The sequence below is a fragment of the Falco biarmicus genome, chromosome 18 (assembly GCF_023638135.1).
Source record: "Falco biarmicus isolate bFalBia1 chromosome 18, bFalBia1.pri, whole genome shotgun sequence".
NCBI lineage: Eukaryota > Metazoa > Chordata > Aves > Falconiformes > Falconidae > Falco > Falco biarmicus.
Window position 1 is genome coordinate 3,074,320 of NC_079305.1, and position 16,040 is coordinate 3,090,359.

Below are 16,040 nucleotides of genomic sequence, written 5' to 3' on the forward strand. Positions count from 1 at the left end.
ATACTACTGACATGGAAGGTAGAGAGGGCAGCTTGGAATCAACTCCCACTGGAAGTCAGTGAGATTTGGGGACTAACTTGCCTTGGAAAAATCCTCTGTTAACATCTGTGGGACTAGTTAGATGCTTATGTGTATTATTGGATCAGACTCAAAAGACAAGAATCAAGCCCTAAAAGAACAAGGTGAGGGATAGGCACGACTGGGACATGAAAAATAGGAATTAAGTCAAGCATGCAAAATTGTCATTAAAATTCACCAGGCCAGGGACTAAATATATGTCTCTCCCTTACAAAGCCTCACGGAGAAAGTCTTATAAAAATTAATAGGCACTGAGTCAATAGCAGTCTATAGGAATAAAACAGGGTGCTACAGAAATCACTCCAAAATCTACAAGGAAAGGTGAAGCTTTAAATATGTTTCCTTTTTTTTAATGTTCATATTTTAAATTCTGCAATAGAAATAAAAGCCTAAGAGAAGTCTAGGAGAGGAAATAATTTAAAACTAAATGTCATGAAGATACAGGGGAAGAAACGCTATTGTACTTGCCTTGAAAAAAAAATAATACTTGCCCATAGCTAGAAAAATTTTGCTCCTGTTACATCTCAGATGAATCTGAACGGTATCCTACTGTTCTCGATAAATCCTAGAGGAAATTCACTTAAATGGCATCTTTAATCTATTAGCATTATCTCGTTTATTTTGTTCTGTGATAGAGGAGAGGTTCTGCACACATTTAACAATAGGTCGCTCAGACCCAAGGAAAAGCTAACGTTTCCCACGCTAGGGAACGGGACTGAGGCAGTGGCGAAGGTGCTTCCCGAGGCGATAGGAAGCTTCAGCTCGAGGCCACAGCTTGCCATGATTCTCATCACTCTATTACAGAGGCGTTGTGAAGATGAACACAGCAAAGACTGTGAGTCATTTGGTTTGCAGATGACCATAGGCAGAGGTTAAACTGTGCAAGAAAACAGAATCATCTGCAGAAATTAAACTGATTCATAAGCAATCCTTACATCTCTTCAAGCTAAAACGAAGTTAAATCTTAAATTTCAGGGCATAACCTGAACACCACTGGACAGCTGATATTTAGAACTTGATCAGAAAACCAGTATCACATCTATCCACAGTCTCACAGAAACAAGGCTCAAGCTACCTGAAGACAGAAACACTGCTATGATGTCTTTTATCTCCTGTACAGCGCTATGTGCATTGATGCTGCAATGTCAATAACGTTACCTGTTTTATATTGATAATTAAAAGCTCCAAACGCCGAGTCCAGCCTCGTGTAACAACACACAGTATTAGGCAGCTCTCCAGGTGCGCAGTGGATATTTCATCTTCCTCTGGAAGGTTTGGTATTGAACATTGCCAGAGGCAACGGGCCTCCCGGATCAACAGCCTGTCCACTATGGCAAATGAGATGCTTGCCACAATTTTTCAAACAGCAAAGAGATTTAGGTAAACACCCCCCCACACACACCCCCTATCACCATGAGATAGGATAGATTAATGCACTGCAAAGCTATGCAGCCTGTCTCATACGAACCCGCTCATAACATAAAGCAGACAAAGTGTGACAATTGCCCGAAAGGATGGTGAATATCAGAACAGATGCAGATCAAAAGTATGCCTGGGTACCGTAAGATACTACCTGATGGATAACTCCTGCTCTGTTTTCCCTGAAGCCATTCTGTTCCCATAAGGGTAACACAGATACTGACAATAAATGCACTGCAATAAATGCCCACATCCTTTTCTACTAGAAGTTTAGCAAACCCATGGAATATTGTGAGAAAGCTGCCATGCAAATGGACAGCAGGATTACCTGGAATACCCACCCTATGAGAGCTAGTTGTCTATCACAAGAGTAATTTAAAAACCTCTCTGGATGATGCACTGGAAAAATAATACGGGAGTAATGCCACACCAGTGGGAGGCATGGACCTGATTGATCATCTAATAGATATTTTCTGTCTCTAATCATTAGGCTTAGGCAGGGGATAGGAGGGGATGAGAGGAATATAGCAACAAACCCAAAACATCTTGGAAGACACTCTCAAAGCATTTTTCTACACTTTTACACAAGACTTTTTGTGATCTTTACAAAGCAGGTCTCCCTCTAGACCAGCATTAAATTCCGTGCTTTCCACCAGCCCACGATTCCAAGAGGTTCTGTGGTCCCACAAAAGAGACCCTGCCTGACCCCCCCCACATCTATCAGTCACTTGGAAATTTCATGCTAGTCCCATTTCCCTCCCTGCGTGGTTTTACCTCTCACAGCCTCTGTCAATATAACCTTGGGCTTTCAAAGGCAAAAATAACTGGATATTTCCTTTCTGCACACCAGAAAATTCCATCCTCTGACTGAAAGCCATGTGGGTACAGGACTGTCCTCTTTTGTGTACAGGGGCTAACATAACACAATCTGGACTTTGGAAATAATTTAAGCCATAGTCACGATGTCAAATAAGCCCTTTCAAAACATCTGCCGGGAGATTTTTGTTCACGATTATTTTTAATAGATGGGATGAAACTAATGTGACTGAAATATTCTTCAAACTGAGAGGAAAGGAGGGGGGAGAATAAACAGTGCAAAAGGCAGCCTTTTCAGGCAAATAAAATGCCCTCTGCCCCCGTTCCTGCCCCACGCCCAGACACAGCTAACTACGTTCCTCCTCTTGCTGGTCCTTTCTGACAATTTGCATTAGGGACATTTTGAAAGATAATGTATTTGAGTTTTAAGAGAACAAGTGTTTGGAGAATCAAGCAAAGTGGAAACCGAGGCTACCAAAGGAAACAAAACAAAACAAAACAAAAACCAAACAAAAACCCACAACCCAAAAAACCCCCCCAAAATCAAACCAGCCCTCCAAAAAACCTGAACAAAACCCCAAACACTTTGCCTGGTGCCTCAATTACTCCTTTCTCAAAACAAGTGATATTCCTGACTTCCTTCCAGAGGTGCTTTGCAGCCAACAAGATTAAAAGTACCAAGTGAAAGATACAATTCATTATTACGATGAACAAATTCCAAACAATTCATACTTTTGGGGCTAGTTTTGCAAGTCCTTGGGTTAAGTCATGAACAGCCTCTATTCAAGGCAGCCTGGTGGCTCAGCAGCTTCCAGGATAAAAAAAAAACAAACACCAAGCTACCATCATATAGTCTTTCTATATTTTAGTTTGACCACTACAACAAGCACAAGCAGTGATTTGTTTCACCACTACATCATCGAGAGGCTTCGTTAACGTGTGTAGCGCAGTGCAATATCCTCTGTTGAAAGATGCCTCATAACTGCTAAACATTATTTGTTAATAAATATCTTATATATACACGAGATTTTTTTTAACCCTTCAAAAATAATAGGAGGTTGTTTTCAAGCCCTTGCCACCACAAATCCATACAGATGTTAGGTACAGTTTTTTCCCTAGTAACTCTTCAAAATTTCTTAGGACAGATTTGGTTCCTCTGTTTCAATTCAGTTAAGAAAAAGGCTGTAGAAGTTCAGCTAGGGATGGGTTTTTTTTCCTCTCAGAGATAGAATGTAATGTAATTTCTTTGTTACTTACAAAGACAGTTTTGAAAGCCATCATCAGGCTCCCCATCCTTTTCTTGGGGTTCACATTTCGGATTTTGAATGGATCTCTTTTTCTGGATTTTAATTGACAGTGAAAACCTGATTTCTGAAGCCAAGGTAAGGTACTGAAGGTAAGTGATCAAAACACTGCCCCTGTAATAAATCACTGTAGTCCAGGTCACGGTTTGGAGTGTGAATGCAGCGTTCAATAAAGAAACACACTCCACCTTTCAGCTTCAAGCCGACCCCAGCTAATTGACCTCATTGTGGTCCCACCATTAATCATTCTGGCACAAGGGGCAAGAGGCAGCTCCACTGCATAGACTTTCATGAGGTGGGGGTGGAAATAAAAGGTAAGATGAAATCATAGACAATTCTTCCTTAATTAACTCATTGGATTTCCTGTTTTGTTAGATGTCACTGTTTTACCAATGGAATATCAAGAACAATGTGCATGGTTTGCCCAGTTTGCGTTCGCTTTGCCCAGGGATGCCCAACACAGCAAATAAAAGTTGATGTGAACAATTGCCTGGTACCCAGCAGGAACACAGACACAGGAGAATACAGTAAAGCTGCACTGACGTTTGAGTGCCCAGTGCAAATCACACCACCCATTCATAAAAACTTCACCTCAAATTATTTGAGCTTAATTCCATGCATGACCCTGCTGTCATTGACACAAGACCAGAGTAAATGAAATTACTGCCAGATCTGCATAGGGTTTCTTACACGTATTTTGTCAAGAGAATATTGTGCAAGAACACACTGGAAAACAGTGAAGCTAGCCCTGCACTTGCCACGTCTCCTCTTACCAACCTTCATTCAAGATTTAAACCCACTGTTTGGCATCTATAACTAACTTCACCTGAAAGTTTATCTATTTATCCAATAATTTAGAACAATCATTCAGAGACTTGTGGCCACACTCCTGTGAAGAATTTAAACAACTGAACTTAAGGAAATGACCTCATTAATATAGAACTAAGTCTGTGTGTAGACTGGGAGCCTGTGTTCCATTTCCCAAAGAAAACGAATTTTTGGGTTCCAAAATGTTCAAGTTAACAATGTTATTTAGGTGTCTAGACACCTCGAAAAATGAGGGGTAAAAAAAAAAAAAAAAAGACATTGAGAGCCAATGGAATTTAATCTCTGAAATCTCTACTGAAAAAGGAACACATAAGCACTTTCAAATTTTCATCCTGTGTTTTATTTAGGATTATGCCTGCTTTATTTTCATTTGGTATAAATCTGTTTATAGGCTGTGAACAACATGATCTAACTTTAAAGTGGCCCCACTCTGAGCGGGGGATTGGAGCAGATGACCTTCAGACACCCTTTCCAACCGAAATTATCCTATAACTCTATTAGAAAAGATTTAAGATAGACAGAAATAAGCCTTTTAAACACTGAAAGTGGAGTGATCTTAACATACAACTGTTTGTTAAACCACCAGGAATTTCTGAGGAAACAACCACCACAAAGCTAAGATTTCCAAAACTACTTAAAGCATTTACTGAAAACCAAGAATTTAAAGTAAGGAGCTCAAAACTCGTGTACATATTCAAAAAGATCAGCCACAAAGAATATTGGCCATATTCACAAATCAGTGACAATTCAGGAAGAGGATAAAATATTTAGGAGCTTTACAGTCCTGTCTCCATGCGATACGTCATACTGAATTTGTTCACCTAAGCAAGCACTATAACGTTGCAGGGGGTTCACAGTGTAGTCTCCCAAAAATGCACTGGGATTTGTACAAAAAGTACTGGGGTATCAGGAAATTATAGAATTTAAAATGGCCAGTGCTCGATTTTCAAAGACCCTGAGTGCTTCAGTTACCAGAAACAAGCGTATCAGTATTTCTGCGAAGTCAGGTCCCTAGTTTTACATTTCTGAAGATATGCTCCAATCTTTCCCAAAACATTCTTCTTTCCTTCTCCATTTTTCTCCATTTACAGTGACTGAATGCTTGAATGCTTCCCCGCTAGCAATTCAAAGGAAAGGACAATCCCCTTGGAGCGTGAGACACAGAACCTATTAATAAGCAAATGGAAAGCGCTGGCATATATTTCTCATTGTTTAATTCGTCAGCCACTGGAGTCTGAGGCATTTCTCTCCAGGGTCTCAGCCATGTAGAGTCAGTGTGGGAGATGACTTAATGCTATTGTCTTGAGCAAACTCTTTTCAAACTCTCTCACACAGCAAGGACTCACAGGATGAAGGCGCTCATTTAAACAGACAGGTCTAGATTTTAAGGGAAACGAGCCTTTAATCCTACACATGCTGCCCACACCTGTGGAAGATTCAATTTTGTGGGTGAAAAGGAGTGCAGAGCTTTAGGGAAATGACACGCTCTGCAGAACTGATGAACTGTGTGAAGATGGCTGGTGAGAAGATCAAGCCCTTATCCCCAACTGGAGAACTATCACTTCAGCTTGTGCTTCTGGGGCTGTCTTAACCCTCTCCTCTCTCAGATCTGATCTTCCCCTCCTCCTGCTGCGATACCGAGCAGCTTGAAGAGTTTTCAAATGAATCCTGTCCGATTGATACCTTCTTATCTACCTTGCTTTGCTTTGGAGATAACACGGGGGGCACTTTGTATTGCGTTAGAAATTGCAGAATTCTTTCCATTAGGAGAAAAGAAATAGGGAGAGACTTTTTCACTTACAGTGAAATTCCCCCCATACACCACAGACTTTGAATAACTACACGTAGGACCTGATCAACAGAAACACCATTAACTGGGAAAGGATGCTGGGCTCTAAATCAGGCTTAAAAGGAGAGAGGCAGTGCAGACTGTGCTCACCAAGTTCTAGATTTCTCCATCCTACAAGGATTTTCACCTCCACTGTCTCTGTATAAGATATTGTTCTAGCAAGCAACAGGAAATATCAGCACTACCACCACAAAATACAGGAGCCCACTTTCCTTTGAACTGAGCTCATAATTGCTGGGCACAACAACATGCCGTGTTACCCGCCCGAGGTTCACCTGCCGTTCAACAGGTTGAATACTTCAGCCTCAGTTCCCGAAAGTCGCTGTAAGCCTGCTGCATTCCCGCATCCAACACGCCCAGTTTGGTTATGGACACACTAGAAACGTCCTGCGGGGAGAAAAAGGAAAAGCAAACCCACCCCAACACCCCCCTCAAGCCCAAACCACCAGACATCTGGATAATTTTCCTGGAAAAACATTTCTCCCACATCTGTGCTACACCTCCCTAAAGCTTCTATCCTGGCTCTTCCTATCACGCGAACTGTTGGGTATTTAAATTTCAGCCTGTGTGACAATACTACTGGGTATATCCTGTACTTAAATCATTTACTTGTCTTTCTTATTGACACTTTCTCAAATGCAATCCCATCACACAAGTGCTTCAGTGACATGTTGAAAACATAACAGACTCCCTAGCGGACACCGGTCATTTTAACGTTGTGAACAGCTCGTCACACCTTTCATCCTCCTTCCAACCTGCTGCATTTGCTATTTCTACTGTATAAATTGGGGTGACCACAGAATGACAATAATCTCACATTGCATCTCACAAATGCACCACATTTCATCCCACTGGATTCCTAAGTGATTTACAGATTTCACATGAGTCACTGCATCATTTCTGTGACAGAACATCGGCTGAACCAACGCTCATACCACATGAAGCTATCACCATTTGAAATTGCAGGATAGGTTTCAGAAAGAAACAATGTGAATAATCGCGTCAGAAAAATATACTGCTCCAAATGCCCCTGAAGAAAACGGATTGGATTTTTTTAAAATCCCAACTGCTAAGAACAGTTTATGATTCATGCTCAAGCAAATCATGTTCTGGGCATCAGACAAGGAGGACAAAGCATTTGAGATGTCAAGAGGTAAAGGCAGATAATGAAATATATATACAAAGGGCCAAAGCACTTGTGTGTGTCCGATTTGTCTATATGTTCTGTCTATAGGCACATATACACAGGCATTCAAACTTAATAATTTGATCAAAACTTTTATCATTTATCAAAACTTTACTATTTCAAAGGCCAAGCCTTCACAGCAGACCCTGCAAAATAAAGCTACTGTTTCACTACTACTCTAATTGATTAGCAAATAAAAAAAAACCCAAACAACTCTTCCTCAAGAAATTACCTCCACGAAAGCCACCAATTTATGCTGCCTGGATACACCGAAATTCTTACACTGTGCAGGGCAACCAATACGGACTATTACCAGCCTCAGAGATGAACATTCTACTTGAAATCCCAGCTCTTATCTGGGGAAAATGCTTGAAAGCAAAGCTCTGCAAATGCTTTTGAAAATCAAATTTAAGCGAGCATGTTGACTTCAGAACTTCTCAACAACAGCAGCACTGGAAAAGCAGACCAGAATCATCCTGTGCTCTTGGGTTGCTACTACTATGCCTCACCCAAAAGGTGACCTGTACCAAAGTAAGAAAGACGTCTCCTCACATAAAACCACTCACCGTGTAAACAGAGGCAGTCACTTGCCTGAACATTAAGAAATTACAATTAACATCACACATCATTTTCCTGAAGTTTTAGAAAGAACTACCTGAAACCTAGTTCCGAGTTAAGCCAACAAACTCAAATCACGTTGGCTTACGACAGAAGAACTTGTAAACTGCCCTGGGGGAGGGGAACTGCGGTGTTACACGCATGTCATCAGCGTGGTGGAAGTCAGCAGCCTTTAATGCACTTCAGATTTCCTCAGCCATCTCAATGTGCTGGCTTCATGAATGTTGGAACACTCAGATATTTTTTGAGTCCCTCATTTCAACTTCTATGGCCAGCCAAAACAGGAAGAGTAATGAATGGCGACACTGCCCTTAAGAGGACCAAAGTTATTAGCCTAATGCATTGGGAGGAATGATGCATTAAGACATTAAGAATCAAAACAATCACATTAATGCTTGACAGCATAACCAGGAAACAAAAGATGAGAGCTGTAACACAAACCATATGGCTTAATAACTAATCTCTCATTTAAGCATCATTATTAAAACACCTCCTAAATGTTTGGGCCTTAACAGAACATCTTAGCATCATTACTTTACATATTTATTCTTTTATTCTCTCCTCCTCCGCTCTTCTCTCTACTCCTTCCCTCTCTAAAGGTGGGTTTGTTTGTTTTTTTTTTCTGAAAAGATCTTCAAACTGCTTCTCCTTTCATGAAGTCCAAATCCTGCGTCAACCCAATTAAGCCTACACAGCCATAATAAATGAGGGTTGTCAGTTAGTCTCACTTGAGACACAAACTGTAGCTAATATTACTCAATATGCAGATGTTTTCTGTCTCTTTCCGTTGGAAAAAAAAAAAGTATTATTCAAACGGATTAATGATAAATTGCTATTAATATGAAGAGGATATGCTACAGAATGACACAAGGTTGCAGAAATGTCAAGTGGAGAAGATGTGCATGAACAATGAAGTCCTCTTAACATGCTGATGTGTTTCAATAATTTATATATTGTTGTGTTGCTGGACCACACCAGCTCTCCCCTTACAAAAAAAGAAAACAAGGAAAAAAAAAGTAGGTTCCATAAAAATGTCAGGCCCTTATACAGGTGCTCCAGGAGAGTCTCAGCTTGTAGATGATGCTCAAACAGATACCAGCTGGGATCTGTCAGAGGGAGACTTTCCAGTAAGAATTGTTTGGCTCATTTTCAACTCTTCCAGAAGTTACTGGGAGTAACTTACAAATACTTTAAATTCCTGAAAATCAGATTACACCTGATTCTGGAAAGCAAAGTGGCTGGGAGTACAGACCCAGTGGCTGTAACTCACGATGACTTCAATGCAGTAAACACCTCAACACCAATTAAAAAAATTGTCTCAAATTTGATTTTTTTAAGATCATTAACCCAAATATTATCAACACCAATCTGAAGTATCAAACGTTACTTAAATGCCTCCAAAAAAATTAGCATTTCTTTTTCTCAGTCCTTGAAATAGTCTTTCTGTGAATTTGTTTGAAAATTATTCTTTTATTTTATGCTGCTCTTCCTACAGCTTTCCCTATTTCTATTTATTTATTTCACAGATTGAAGCAGAGTGGTAATGGCAGAAAATTTGAGGCTGAATTTTAAGCATCTCAAAGCCTGGGAAAGCATTCAAATCTCGAGTCCAGGGCTTACCTTCAAAATGGAGAACTTCTGTTTCAACAGCCCATACAGAAAGAAACCACCAAAACGTAGGTCTGGGAAAGCACTTCAAGAAACTTTTTAATGTAGTATCTTTAAATTTAATTTGAATTGAAGAAATAGCTTTTTGGAGGAGCTGAAAGGAGCTAAGAGAAAGACGTATATACCATCTCGTTTTGCACTATGGCACTATTGGCCAAGGTTAGGGCTTAATGCATGTAATTCAGAGTCCTCCAAGTTTTCCAGAAAAAGAGAATCAAAAAGTACATTTAGAGTTTGCTTCCTCCTCAAGCACCAGCAGCTGCATTTTGTGCTTGAACAAACACAATTTCCTACCGAGCTGCTATATAAATGCTAGGGATTATGATCATTCTTTTCTTTGTTTTTTCCTCCCTCCCTTGCAGTTAAAGGTTTTTGCAGCGTAACTGCACATACTGATTTATTTACATTAGAGCCAACGTTAAACTGAAGACAGAATACTGTTTTCATTCAAGAACAGTTTGCTGGAAAGCATCCAGAGCTTGAAATTTTGATGATGGGTGGGTTTTTCCCCTTTGTTTTTTTTTCCCTGTTTTTTTCTGCTTTATTTTCAAAGCAACTTAATAGAGGTTGAAACAGTATAGTAAAATAAAAGTTTCAATAGAAAAGACCATGAAAAAAAAAACATACCCCCATATTTAACCAGCCTTAGCATGAAAGCAGATATGTTAAATGTTGAAATTCCAATTATATCTGCTGTTACACAAAGCAATAATATGTTTTAACAAAAGCTTACTTCTACCAATCAAGACATTTTAAACGAGATTATAGTAACTACCTTGGGCTGATACTTATTACTGAATTAGATCTTCAGAACGACAGCAAGAGTTATCAGAGCTGCAGTAGATTCTGTCATCTCTGGATTAGATGTCAGGAGGGGCATGTAAAATCGACCAGCAATTTCTTCATTTATTGTTACTTTCCTCATACTATTCATTCTATTTATGATCTGCACATTTGTTACACTAAATGACCTGTCTTTCAATATTTTAGGCTTCTTTTGTCAATATGAATAAAGATATTTACCAAATAACAGCACAAGATATTATTTGAGGTTCTAAAACTGAGATGCTGTACATCTGATTTTGATCAGATATTTGATTGACTTACAATGGTATCAGTCGTAGCAGTTTCAGTAGTATAAATTCATTTCCTTCAGGCACAAGGACAAAGGGGGATAAAGTCCTATAGCAAATGAATTTGAAGGTTATCCACTGGATCGTGGACTTCTACACCACTTAGTGTCACCTGTGCTTTGGTGAAGCTTAACGAAACCAGATTCCTCACTCCTTTCTGCATTCATGCATGCAGAAAAGAAAGAATGAAAAGAAAAACACGGAGGAATTACGGTTCCAAACTGTATAAAATGTAGAGAAGTTTGGGTTATTTTATTTAATTTTTTATTCACTCATTTTGCATCCTCCGCTTGGAAAGAGTTGGCTAAGTATGTCAGTTTCCTGCCTTAATTGGAGTCTCTGTCTACTGAGATCTACAGTAAGTAATAAATAGATTCTCACCTACCTACTTTCTGAAGCTATTCAAAGCCCACCTGGGCTACTGATGTTCTTGCTTACAATGGAGAATAGAGAAGGAGCTGAAGGATTTGACACTGCCTGAAACAGACACTTAATAAATAGTGTTCTCTTGAAATGATTAAAACCAGCTGGCCTCAGTGAAGCAGTGTAGAATTTAACTTGGGAGAATGAAATAAAGATAAAGTCAGAATAAATTCATCTTCTGCTTCCCAGCCTTGCTTTCCTCATCCTGCTCCCTCCCCCCCAAGGCAGCAAACCTGTTTTTCATAACTGCAAAGAGAAAGGGGGTGGGGGGGAAATCTGAGAATTCGTACTAAAAGAGATCAGCCAAATTTCAACTGTTCCAAAAACCATGAAAACCATTTGAAAATCTTCTGTGTGTCCAAGAGACTAGTAATTCCCAACATTAGGCTGCTTAGGTTCAAAAATTGGGGGGGTGGGGGGGTGTAATTTAAACACAGGAACAAGATTTCCAGTGGTGAGCAATGATTTTCAGGGACCCAGACTGAAATACACTGAACCTCACCTGCCTTACTGATAACGGATTCCCTTTAAGATACATCAAACTGGACTGGATTCACCTACAGTGGAATTTGTCACTTTGGAAAAAAAATCTTTACCTCCTAGATTTTTCCATTAAAATAAAATCGTTCTTATTTTATTCCTAACAGAGTAACGGAGCATTTCAGAACCAGCGCACAAGGGAACCTCCATGCTCAAGTGCAGCCCAGCTGCCCTCGACAAGCAGTTTAAACCACGCGCAGCAACGGCGCGCAGCCCACTGAGCAGCTCGGAGCATCCCAGCCCAGTGGAAGTGCCGGGACAAACCAAGAGCGTAGAACACCATGAGCTAGCATGGAAGCTCACCAGCAGGACAGCTCCGGCCCCCACAGCCACGGAAAGGTTTAGAGGTTCTTCAATGACCACACGGCTGATGCTCTCCCGAGTCAAAGTGACACCCCTAAGCTTCCCACCCCCAGCCACGCTTGAGCAGCCAGCACCTGCTCAACAGATACTCTTTCTAGAGATGGAGTGAGCCGGTATGTAATGTAAACCCTGCTGCTCAACAGATACTCTTGGTACGTAACGTAAACGATGCTGCTCAACAGACACTCTTTCTAGAGATGGAGTGAGCCGGTATGTAATGTAAACCCTGCTGCTCAACAGATACTCTTGGTACGTAACGTAAACGATGCTGCTCAACAGATACTCTTTCTAGAGATGGAGTGAGCCGGTACGTAACGTAAACCCTGCTGCTCAACAAATACTTTCCAGATGGAGTGACCTGGTACGTAACGTAAACAATGCTGCTCAACAGATACTCTCGGTACATAATGTAAACGCTGCTGCTCAACAGATATTCCTTCTAGAGATTAAGTGACCCGGTATGTAACGTAAACGCTGCTGCTCAACAGATACTCTTTCCAGATGGAGTGACCTGGTACGTAACGTAAACCCTGCTGCTCAGCAGATACTCCTTCTAGAGATGGACTGACCTGGTACGTAACGTAAACCCTGCTGGGAGACCAAGACTTCAGTGTTCTGCACGAGCTACCTTCTGTCGATAGACACAAGCACGGACATGAACCGCAAACACTCCAGCTCCTGCTTGCCTGCCATCTTCTACCCCCCATACTCACCTCTTCAACGTACAACATCAGCCGCCCCACTAATGAAAAGCTGACCACAGCTGGACCTGAGGAAATCAGTGCAGGCAGCGCAACAAGAATAAACCAAACCTAAATGGTTTTTTTTTTTCCATGCAGGTTTACAGGAACCTTCTTAATCAGGAGCTAAACTGGTATTTCAGAGGTGATAGATCTATCTATCTATCAGATCTTGATATATAACCAGATATATATCAAGCAAAATCTGAGGAACCCACCTAAAAGCTATTGAACAATTAAAGAAATTCACTGAGCTGCAGCCTGAAGGATTTTCTGTACGTGAAGTTTCTGTCCAAGACCAAGAGGCAGCAAGTTGTTTTTCAGCCAGAATAGAGAAAAAAAGAAAAACAATATTCTTACAAGTTGCAGTGCTCTAGAAGCTCATTTGTCATGCAACACATGATAACTGACTTGAAGAAATGCAGGCACTGGCTAAAAAAAAAGAAAAAAAAAAATCATTAATTTTTGAGCTTGTGTCCAGAGGTCATAAGCCTGAGGTTGAAAGGTAGTGGAAGAACATTAACACGCACAAACGGGGAGGGAAAGATTCTGATCTTACTCACAGCTATATAAAGCTGGAATAATTCCTCTGATAATTTAGCTATGTAATATACTTTACATGGATCTCTTTATGAAAGTTGTTTCAAAACAAATTTCAGAAGTTGCAGGCCTCAGCTAGGACTTCTGACAGCAACACCTTGAAAACGTCTCATTCACAGGACACTGGAATTTTTATTTTTATTTTTTTTCCCTGAAACACAAGTGAAAATTATGCACCTAAGCCTACAGCTGAAAGAAGCAGATCTGGAATAGAAATTCCTACTAGTTTGAGAGGGGGAAATGATTGTTTTCGTTATTTTTAAAGGAAGTTTCATTTGCAGTTAAGTCTATCTTAATTAACGTTGCAGTACATTAATAGGCTAGTAACAAACCCAAAACTGAGTTTTTGCAATGATTTTTGCATTGAAGTCTCCCTTTAAAAAAGACTTTAGTACCTGACCTGTTTGCAGCTGAGGTTTAAATTTTGACAAAATTGCTTCTTCTAAACAGAAGACACTTCCACCCAAAATTCCCTACCCCCCCCAACTGCAGTCAATGTGCAGCATAGTGTCCCGTTACTGCGAGAGTACCTTCCACTACATAACTCCTCTTTTTGTCTTAAAAAGGCATTTTGGTTTGAAAATCTGTGCTTCAAAATTGCAGTCACGTAGGGACCTAAGTATCACTGATTTCCAGTACACTACAGTTTTCCAACAGACATCAAAATCAGCACTACCTGAAACTCTTTACTAGCATTCCTACCTATTTTACAAGCCTAGTCATTAGTCACTTTTTTACATGGAAAAGCTATGCTAGCATAAGCCAATGGATGGCTCTTAATAATTACACTAACGTAAATCTCCCCATGGAATCTGTTCTTCCCGTATGACTCTTTTATGGACCTTCCAGGAGTGTACACGCAAAGAAATTGCACCTGTCTAGTTGTAGCGGTAAAAATCTACTAAAGGAAAAGATTCATTTTTAATTAAGTCAAATCGTATAAATTTACTCGTGTGGAGAGGATAAGTATGAGAAAAGTACATCAATAACGTACTACCACATCCTCTTTTAAAGGAGATTGTAACATAAACCTGGAATGTCCATAGAAGTGGATTAGACAAGGAGTCCAGCAGTTTATTTGGAAATGCCTACAAAAAAGTGGAACCTAGACATCATTAAAAGACGTGTAAAAGTGGCGCTTAGGGACACGGTTTGGCAGTGCTGTGTTATTGGTTGGATTCGATGGTCTTAAAGGTCTTTTCCGACCTAAATGTCTCTATGATTTAAGATTTTGCATGTTATCAGTCAGCATTTCTGTACAGGAATGGAACTTTCCAGTTATTTCTCCTGTCCCCACTTTTCCCACTCACAAACTCCACGGTGAGGATGCTCAGCAACAGCAAGACAAACCAAACGGTGCCAATGCATGCTCAGAGCAAAAGCAGCGATTTAAGGGAAGACAGATCTTTAAGCCAGGCCAATGTGTTAGGGATAGCCTGATGCACCCCCACAAAAAAGCTGGAAAGCATTTCCACAATCTTAAGCAGCCCGATGAAACGATAAACCTATGGAATATCATTTATGGCTGCATTACACACTGCCCCACCGATCTTCCTTCCTCTGCCTATCCCAACCCTGCTTTTGCCCGGATAATGCTTTCCCAGGTATTCCAACATTATTTGTTTGATCCAAAGACAATAGTATATGGAAAAGAAAGAGCAGAGATTATCCCCTCTGTTTTTCACAGTCATAAACAGGAAGTTTTATAATCTGATGTATTATCCTACTTTGATAAGAGCAAGTATGTGCATTTTCCCCTTTTCTTTCTAGAAACACAAGTTTATCTGCCAGAATGCTGCATTTTATACAGCCTAATAAAAAGTTGGGGTTGTTTTCTTTTTTTAATACAAAGGTAAGATATTTTTCTGAAAATAAAGTGTCTCTTTAGCTACCCTGCCTGCTGTTTTTTGGCAAGCCCTGTGTGTGTCAGAATTACATGGTAAGCATGACTTAAAACCAGAAAACTCAGAAAACTGCACGTTTATTTGGACAAAGGGCCCCACTTAGCTCCTTTAGCCCTATCTCCCCCATTAAGCAGGGCTGTTATCTAAAAAGAACAAACCACCAATACTAATTTTTACTGCAACCATCAGGGTTTAGACTTCCAGTTGCATTCATTTTATTAGGAACTGGGTGATCAAATTCCTTGGTCAGCATGGGACATTCTGAAAGCAACATTTTCACTGAATTATAATGAGAATAAAAATCCCAGTTGGTGAAAGTAAAATACTTGTAAAGAACATGTCACCTCCTCAGCTGCAGTGGTTGGTCGAAACGGTCTTTAAAAGTTCGTTTCCGCAGCCCGTTAACAAAACGACACCTTCAGCACACGATTCACAGAAGTCTGTGTTGGTGCTCAAGTCTACAGTTCACCTTCTGCCAACCACCTGCTACAGTGGTTTCTTTTCACAAGAACTCTCTGATTATTAGGCTCGTTAGTCTAGGGGCAAATTTATGACCCAGGGCCTTCATTAT

At 40.3% G+C, this 16,040-nt stretch overlaps 1 protein-coding gene across 4 annotated transcripts in view; it reads right to left on the reverse strand.

Moving 5' to 3' along the window:
• Nucleotides 1-16,040, reverse strand: part of CDCA2 (cell division cycle associated 2) — a 110,923-nt gene that overhangs the window by 46,526 nt on the left and 48,357 nt on the right. The window contains exon 20 of one of the 4 annotated variants that reach the window (XM_056362870.1): nt 13,380-13,397. The exons of the other annotated variants lie outside the window; for them this stretch is intronic. The gene's annotated coding sequence lies outside the window, so the exon portion shown is untranslated. Of the gene's footprint in view, nt 1-13,379; nt 13,398-16,040 lie in introns of those variants that run through there. 4 annotated transcript variants of the gene reach the window in all.